Source organism: Ictidomys tridecemlineatus, chromosome 6, assembly GCF_052094955.1.
Source record: "Ictidomys tridecemlineatus isolate mIctTri1 chromosome 6, mIctTri1.hap1, whole genome shotgun sequence".
NCBI classification, from domain to species: domain Eukaryota; kingdom Metazoa; phylum Chordata; class Mammalia; order Rodentia; family Sciuridae; genus Ictidomys; species Ictidomys tridecemlineatus.
Genome location: NC_135482.1, coordinates 185,146,360 through 185,155,351, shown reverse-complemented (window position 1 = coordinate 185,155,351; position 8,992 = coordinate 185,146,360).

Sequence of the window (8,992 nt, the reverse complement as noted above, 5' to 3'; positions counted from 1 at the left end):
TAAGAAAAAAGATCTTAAAAACCCACCAATTTTCAGTTTATGCTACTAAACTCTTCTGTACTTACAGAAGGAACTAGCATAGTTTGAGAAGATGAAGGAAGTATTTGCTTCAGAATTAAAACTTTATTTTGGTTTGAGGAGCAACAAAGTTACTGGTGGATGGGAAACATATTTATTGTTTTTTTGGTGACAAAACCAAAAAATAAATTTTGATGTAAAATATCAAACACTATAGAAGTTGTATTATCAGCCTGGGCCACCATAACAACACACCAGACTGGGTGATGTAAACAAAAGACATTTTCTCACAGCTCAGAATACTGGAAAGCCCAAGATCAATATGTCAGCGTGATTCAATTTCTGGTGAAGGAATCTCTTCTTGGCTTGCAGATGGCATCTTTGTACTTATACAGCCTTTCCTCTGAGCTTGGAATGGGGGCAAGATTGGGGGGAAGGAAAAAGACAGAGAGAAAGGGGAGGGGAAAATGAGACCATATTCTCTATTCTTACAAGGACTTACCAGGGCACTAATGTTATTGGATCAGGGCCCCATTGTTATTAGCTTATTAGCCTACTTAACCTTGTTTTGTTTTGTTTTTTTATTTTCCCATAGAGGCCCCATCTGCAAATACAGCCACATGGGGTGTTAGGACTTCCAACATTTGGGTGGAACAATAAGTCAGTCCACAGCATAAGTTCAAAACAAAATATTTGAGTAGTTCTTTACTTGCCCTCTTCCCAAGCTCATTTTTGAGAATCAAATATAACAGGGCTCGTCTTGGTACACCTTAGAGTACTCCAAGTGTTCACTGCCCCAGGTCCAAAGAATTCTTACCACAAAAACTGCATCACTCACAGTGAAAGCATAGCAAGAAAAGATAATGTGATTTTTAGAATATACTCAATGAGAATGTACAATTGCCAGTCCTTGAGTATTCATTTTGTAAAAATATATGACTTAATTTAATAAGATTTCACTTTATAGTCAAGGAATTTTTAAAAACCCCAAGGTTAAACAACTATTTTACAGTTGAAAATTCAGAACTGTCTTTGTTACAGACCTGTCCTCAATTGCAATTTAAAATTAAGGACTAATTTAGATAATGACTAAATTATTCAGGGGAAGAGCATGTGGAGTGGATCATACTTAAAATATCTTGATGATAGAAGGTAAGAATAAGGGAGTTTTACTTGGGGTACATTATTTAACATTATTTAAGTCATCTCGTTTCCAGCACAACTTTAGACTTCATTAAGATTAATTAATTAATTAAGATTAGCTTGATAATCCTGTATCTGAACCATGGGGTTAAATCTTGCACCTCTCCCTTCTTGGCTGTGCACATATGGACTTAAGAGCATGTGGCTGATTTGTTCATTCATCAACAATTTATTGAGCGCCTATGTGATGCCAGGAGCCTTGCTAGGTGCTGAGATGTAAAGATCAAAAAAGATATGATCCTTGCCCTTGGGTGTCTAAAGTTAGGTAAGGAAACACAAATGGGTTAATAGTTGTAACCAAGAGGTGCTGGCACCAGGATAATAGCCGATCCGTGGTATAGAGACACATACATCAGGGAGTAGGCAATTCAACCTTTTAGAGTTGTGTTACAAAAGGTTCATAAAAAAGGTAACTCCAAACTATTATTAATAAATCCATCAAATAATATTTTTTGTCATAGTTTCCAGTTTCTTAACTCACTCCCCATGTGTCCGAGCAATAAAGATAGAATTTTATTCAAAAGCAAGCCCTATGATACAGTGAAAACTTCCTTTTGTCTCAAGTAAATAAACAAAGACAAATTTTATCAAAAACAGGACTTTGACAGCAATAGAGGTGCTTGCTAGCAGACAATGTGCATGCATAAATGTCAAATTCTGTTTTAAAAGCACATTGAAAAGCTGCATGGCAGGCCTGCCTGTGATTCTGGAGTCAAGCCACTCCTGACAACTGACTGGAATGTGAAATTGGAGGCTGATAATGAACAAAAGACACGTCAACTAGGAAGTTAGTGTATAGAAACACTTTAGTGCACAAACAAAGCGTTAAAATACAATGTGGCTTGACAAATATCAGAGGGTGAGAAGTCCACCGAGGTCATGAGTCATCTTTTCAGGCAGCTAGACTGATTAGGCACAGACTGCTATCAGACGAATCACTGTTTTTTAATACTTCAGGATTCCTGACTTGGGGAGTGTCATTATATTCAAGAAAGAAAAATTAGAGGGAATGGTGGCTTTGCTTGTTCATGGGTTATTTTGCTCCGACTTTAGAGAAAGTAAACAAAGTTTGAGTATAGCAAATGCTCTCCTTTAGGTGTGGACCATGTGGAGGGCTGGGGGGGCTCTGGCTTGTCCTTGACCACACACTGAGGCCGGACCAAGTGGTTACACTCTCCAAAAGGGGGAACTGACCCAGCCACCCAGGCCCTGGAGTTTCTGCCTAACCATGCAGGCACGGTGGCGACAGGTCCTAATGTGAGATGCAATCACACGATGGTATAAGAACAAGCCACGGCAGCCTGAGATCATAACCAGCTAAGTGGTGAGCAACTTTATTTGGCAAAAACCTATGCCAGGAACAGGGAAGAATGCAGGAGGGAGCCACTTCTCCAATGCTCAGGTTTATGGACTCAATGAGTGGGATCCTTATTCTAAATACTGGATGGCTTAACTGGCCACCTGTCTGAACTAAGAAAAGCATAACCAAGAAGAATCCCAGCAAAATGTGTCAATGGGTGTGATTGGGTGGCAGTAGGACCAGGGTTGAATTATGCTTTTAAAAGCCCCAAACTCTGGAAAGAGAATGGTGACACCCACTCCCCGCCCCCAGTAAGCCATACATGACCCAAAGACAAGGACACCTACCATCACAAATTCTATTCAACAATGACTTAAAGAGTCTAGACAACACAGCAAGGCAAGAAGAAGAGGTTAAAATATGCAAGAATTAGAAAGGAGGAACAAAACTCTCAATATGTACCTATTACGTGATTTTGAATGCAGAAAATCAAACTGAATTTTCAATTATTTCAATTGAAAATGATTTCACAAGGTTGCCACTTTCAAAGTCAACATGTAAAAATCAATTGCATTTCTATATACCAACAAGGAACAAAAAATAAAATTCTCGAAGAGATGCTCTTTCTCAAAAGACAGCAACTTTAAAATATGCTACTTATAGTGATATGACATATATTTTTAAGACCTAGGAATAATAGAGTTATAAGAATTTTACCAAAAGAACTATTAGTTATTATTGAGACGAAGAACAACAACACTAATGGTGAGATTCCAGGTTCATGGATTAAAAGAGCTAACTTTATAAGGATATCAGTTCTCCTTAAATCAACCTAGGGGTTTATAGCAATCTTAATTAAAAGGCTTTTAAAAGATAATTGTTTTTTTTAAAAGAATATTTGGAACTGGACAATGTGTTCTAAAATTTTTATGGAAATATAAAGGCCAAGAGCAGCCAAGATACTTTTGAAAAAAGAAGATGAGAGGACTACCAGAATTAAGACAGCATAATATTGGTACAAAAATAACTGAAAATCATGAAGCACAATAAAGAACTCAGAAACCAACTCACATCAATTTCACTTAGGGTGAAGGTAGCCTTCGTGAGCAGTATTAAAAAAATTTTTAAAAACCCCTATTTTCAATTAATAGTTCTAAAAAATTTGAGTATTCATCTACAAAGAAATCAAACCTCATACTGAACACCTTCCCAGCCCCAATCCATTTCAGATGTATTCTGGTACTGGAGAAATGGTTTCTATAGGACTAATCACCCCATAGATAATAACCGTGAGGCAAAATATTAAAAACAAAACAAAACAAAAAAAGCAATGATCTGAATGCCTGGGGAAAAAAATCAAAGCAAAGAGAATCACAGATGGACCCAGTTGGAAAAAGGGCATGAAAGTGGGGCTGGGGTTGTGGCTCAGCGGTAGAGCGCTCACCTAGCACGGGCGAAGCCCTGGATTCGATCCCCAACACCACATAAAAATAAATAAATAAATATATATATTGTGTCCAACTACAACTAAAAAATAAATATTATAAAAGGGGGTGGGGCATGGAAGGAGGAGAGTTTCCCATTACTGCAACTTTCTGGCTGAATACACGCACACCAGTACACATGAGTTAGAATGCCTTCCGCAGCCAGTTCAGAATGGTTAGAAACTGGGCACAACCCTCATGCTCATGAGCAGAGATAGCAGTAAACTGTGGCATATTTATACAACTGAATTTTAGATAGCAGCTAACATGAGTAAACTACGGCAAGGTGCAATAAGACGGATAGATCCAAACCATATTAAAAGAAAAAAAATCAATAAAGACTATGAAACTTTTTTAAGTTAAAGGCAAATTAAAATAAAAATATAGCCAGGTGTGTCGGCACAAGCCTATAATCCCAGCAACTCAGGAGGCTGAGGCAGGAGGATGAGGCAGGAGGATTGCAAGCTTGACACAAGCCTGGGTAATTAATTTTAGCAAGACCCTATCTCCAAATTAAAAATAAAAGAGCTGGGATGTAGTTCAGTGGTAAAGAGTTCCTGGGTTCAATCCCCAATACTGCCAAATAAACATAAAGAAATAAAACCATATGAATAATAAAATCAAAACATACTTTTAAAAAAGTAGATCAAAATCAAGAGAAGGAAAAAAGTTGCCTGGGGTAGGGGAGGTGGCTAGCCTACTGCTGAGATCATTTGGTTAGATATAGATTTACTAGCAGATTTTATTTTAGGTAGTAGATTCATAGGTGCTTGTTAAATTATTAAAAGCTAAATAAATAAAAGTGGACCATTGATGGGCCAATTATAAGAATGTATTATGAATCAGAAACTATGAGTAAACCAAATTTGTGAGCCTGGGCTTCATAAAAGAAAAGTAGAAGGGGAGGGAGAAGGGAGGGAGGTTAGAAAGAAGGCCCCCACCTAGGGCTGGGGAAAATAAAGACAGAGATTAGATAACATTGTTATGGGAGTCCTTTTAGCAGCCTGTGGCTATCAGGGAAAGGGTAGAGACTGGGTTGATTCAGTGCTGGCCATGGTTCAGTGTCTGCAGTGGGAGGCCCATGAGGAGGGATAGTGGATTGAAGATCAGGACCAAAGCAGTGCTGACCACATGAGCCAGGGGAGCCTGGCAGCAGAGTAGCCAAAACGGACTTTAAGGACTGTGGGCTTCTGACTGTGCTGTTGTGGTGGCTTTGGAGCACCTTACTGGAGAGATTACCATTGGGCACTCCCTCCCTCCCTCATAGAGGGAGTGGGGCACTGGGTGAGTCACAGAAAGCTTGAGGAAGTAGGTGGAATAGAGAATCTGAGCCAGGAAGAGGCTGAGCCTTCCACTGGACTCAAAGTGGTGCTGGTTAAGGACTCCAGAGTGATGTAAATTGCGGTTCTTCCACTTACTCTGTGTGACCTTGGACAAGTTACTTATCCACTCTAAGGCTCTGTTCCCTAAGCTGCAAGATGGAGATGGTATGTTTTACTTTACAGTGTTTTCCTAAAATTTAAATAAGATAATTCGTGCAAAGATATGGTATCTTAGGAACTCAATAACTTGTAGTTATAAAGCTAAAGCAAACTATTCAGCAAAGGAGATCTAAAGCAGGCTACCCCTAGACACAAAACTGAATCAGAGTCAGAGGACCACAAAGAACTCAGCAATCTGGGAGCTGGGAGGAAGGAAAGTCAGAGGGACTTCTGTAACACCAGGAGCAAGACCTATCTACCACCCTGCTGGGATACTTAAGGGGGACACTACTCTCTGTTCTATAAATAAACCAGCCTATACTGGTGACAAAATTTACAAGTGACCCCACCCTACCAGAACCCTGTCTCTTTTGAAAACTACAGAAGGTTGGAAAGATTTTTCATTACCCAGGCCACGCAACGACAGGCTGACTACCCACATCTCCTCATTCATTTCTGGTTTTAAGACTAGCTCTCTCCCACATAAAAAGCCCTTAGCCTAAAACAATTGAAGCATTCCATGCTTTTATAGGATTATTGAGACTAAAATCAGAATTTTGTGAAGTTATCTGTCTTGGATTATTTGTATTATCTTTTATCATAATGGTTTGGGAGGGGCAAAAGAGGGCCGTTTTTTTAAATTTTGGTTTTCTTGCTGTCATCTAGGTAATGCCCCCTTTTTCAAAATGCCAGCCTTCTTGAGCACAGTAAAGAAGAAACAAGGAGACATATTCTCCATAATTGATCTGTATATTCCTAGTTTCCATGTATGGCAGGAACAGTGTGAATAAAGGGACAGAAATCTCAAAAAGATGAAAATTTAGGAGCAAATGGTCAAGGGTTACTTTTGCAGCTAGTAACTCCTGCCAGGATTATTGAACACAATCAGCTCTTCTTGTCTCTTGGGATTTATGTGGTCCTTGGGGTTTTTCCCTTTATAGGGACTGATAGTAGGACAGAGGGGCTGTGGCAAAAGTCTAAGGTTGGCGGTTGACCTTGTTCCCTCATTTCCTTCCTAACAGGACCAACAGGCTGTATTGCCTTTCCACCCAAGTATGAAAGCTCATGGGTTCTTGCATTGCACTTGCTTTAGAACCTCAAGGTTCTCTGACTACAGCTGCAGGCTCTTGGTGCTTCTGGTGCAATTATTTGCCTTCTTTATATTGATAGTATCACCTTTACTACCCATCCCTTCCATCTGGTCATCTCTCAGTACCCCATGGATTCCCTCTCTTTGCTGAGGTCTCACATCCATGGTTCTGGAAAAATGCAACAGTGAACTTATCTGGGTGAAAATCCAGTGAAAAAGGGGAGACTGAAAAAGATGGAAGGAAATGTCTTAGTTCGTTTTGAGACTTAGGTATTCTCCTCTTTTATAGAAGAGAAAGAAAAAGAGAACTAGTCAGTCTGGTGTTGCCAGGGTATTTCCCCAACAACCTCATTGCTGCCTCCTAGTGAAAGTTTTAGAATTCAAAAGGAGACCATTTACTGGGAAGGGCTTGTAGTGAAAATTGGAAACAATTTAAACAGACCCATCAACTTTTTCCGAGAGTGTCTCTCAGTGTCCGATTAGATATATGTGTGATGGCGGGCATTACCGTGGCCACTGGAAAATACAGACCCACAGAATTCCACTGATGGAGTTAATCTTTTCTCCAGGTGTTTACTTTCAAGAGTGGACAAGGCCCATCACACTTATAATTCTTCTTTCACTATTTCCTCACATAAGACTATTCCATTTCCTATATACTAGTATTTTTCATCTTTTGGACAAAATGGCACAAGAACAAAAAACATAACACCATTAATTCATAATACATAGGAAAAAATTAAACATGAATTTACATTTTGGTATATATGAATGAAAATGGCTTGAAATTTTTGTTAAAAGTTCAACCAGGTTCAGGATAGAGGTAGCTTACGGAAAGGCTCCTTCCTTGGTTGTGAAGGGCTTGGGCCAAGAATATTGATCCCCTAAAATGCAAAATTGAAGTCCAATCTGTTCTATTTTTAAATGTGTGAAGTTTTATTTGGTGAATGGATGAACAAGTACACAGTTTTTATAAAATGACATATTTGTTTTTTGTTGTTCAACACTTGCGGACTTGAGAAGTTTCAAATTCAGTTCAATCACTATCACTAAACAGGTACTTCTGCACAGCTTATACTGGAAAAAGTATATCCAAAGAATTTTTTGAATTTTATTTTTATAAGATATAGCAAACATAGTACACATATCATTCAAGTACATAAATATTTCTTTTCAGTGTGGTAATAATTTGTTGCAGATTTTAAATTTTCAAGACTATAAAACAATCTAATTCACACCAATATCAAATACATTGCTTCAATCTTCCTTTTCATATGTCAAGATAATTTTTATGATTAGACTCAACTTTATTCACAAAATTTAGTGAATAACAGTTTTTCATCTCTTGGGTTCCTAAACATATATTATTTGACAGTATATAATATTTGTTTTGTCTCAAGCTTATACAAGTTAGTAGTTTAAAAGCTCAGGGATGATAGCTTTGTAGTTTATTATCAGAAAACAGTATATTAATATTCTAGTCTATGTAATCATACCTGCTGGTGTTTTAACATTGTACCACCAATAATTTATGAATGACAGACTTTACAGAGCCTGTTAAAGGAATATGGTTCTTAAGAAATCGGTTCAATTATTTTAGCAATACAAAGGCATAACTGATACAAAGTGAACATTTGTAAATGTGTCATATTAAGAAAAAGACAAAAACCACATAACATGCTATTGCTGAGTCATATTTCTAGTTATCATACCTAAAATTAAAAAGAAAACAATCACTACTCTTTTATTAAAATGAGCAACAAAAGAAGTCAAACTTTAAATTAATATGATGGCCTAAAACAATTCTTCTTCAAGCTCATAATTAGAATCAATGTTCTGTATTTCTGTGTGGGTGTGAACTCAACATAAAATTGCAGGAAGGCTTCAAAAGTTAAGCCTTTATAGAAGTTCCTACTTGCACATAACACATAGCTAGGTCAAATTCAAATTGCCAAAGAAAGAAGGCAAGCAATTTCTCCCTGGAAGGCAGGCCACCTTGAGACTAAAACCCCCAGACAGAGGTGCTGCAGATCAAGAAGTGAGAAAAATATGCAAACAAAACTATGCTGTTTGATTTTTTTTTGTATCCATCAATTTAAGAAAAAAACTGCTCTAACTACTAAGCAAGAAAATTGTACTCAAAAACATAAAAATATCCAGTATAAAGTGATGAATATGTTTTACTTCTTTCTTTGAAACAATTTATACTTCTTTTTATCAACATCTTCACCCTGTGCAGTTAAGTGAGATACTGTAAAGTTAACTGTACCTTAAAGAGATCAGCAATATGGATGGTTGTGGAGACCAGGATTAAAAGGAAGAGAGAGAGAGAGGGGGGGGGGGAATTGTTAAAAAGCTGAAAACTTTAGGACGCATAATCTCAGCCTGGGCCAGCTCCTTTTCAAAAGGGTTGCTA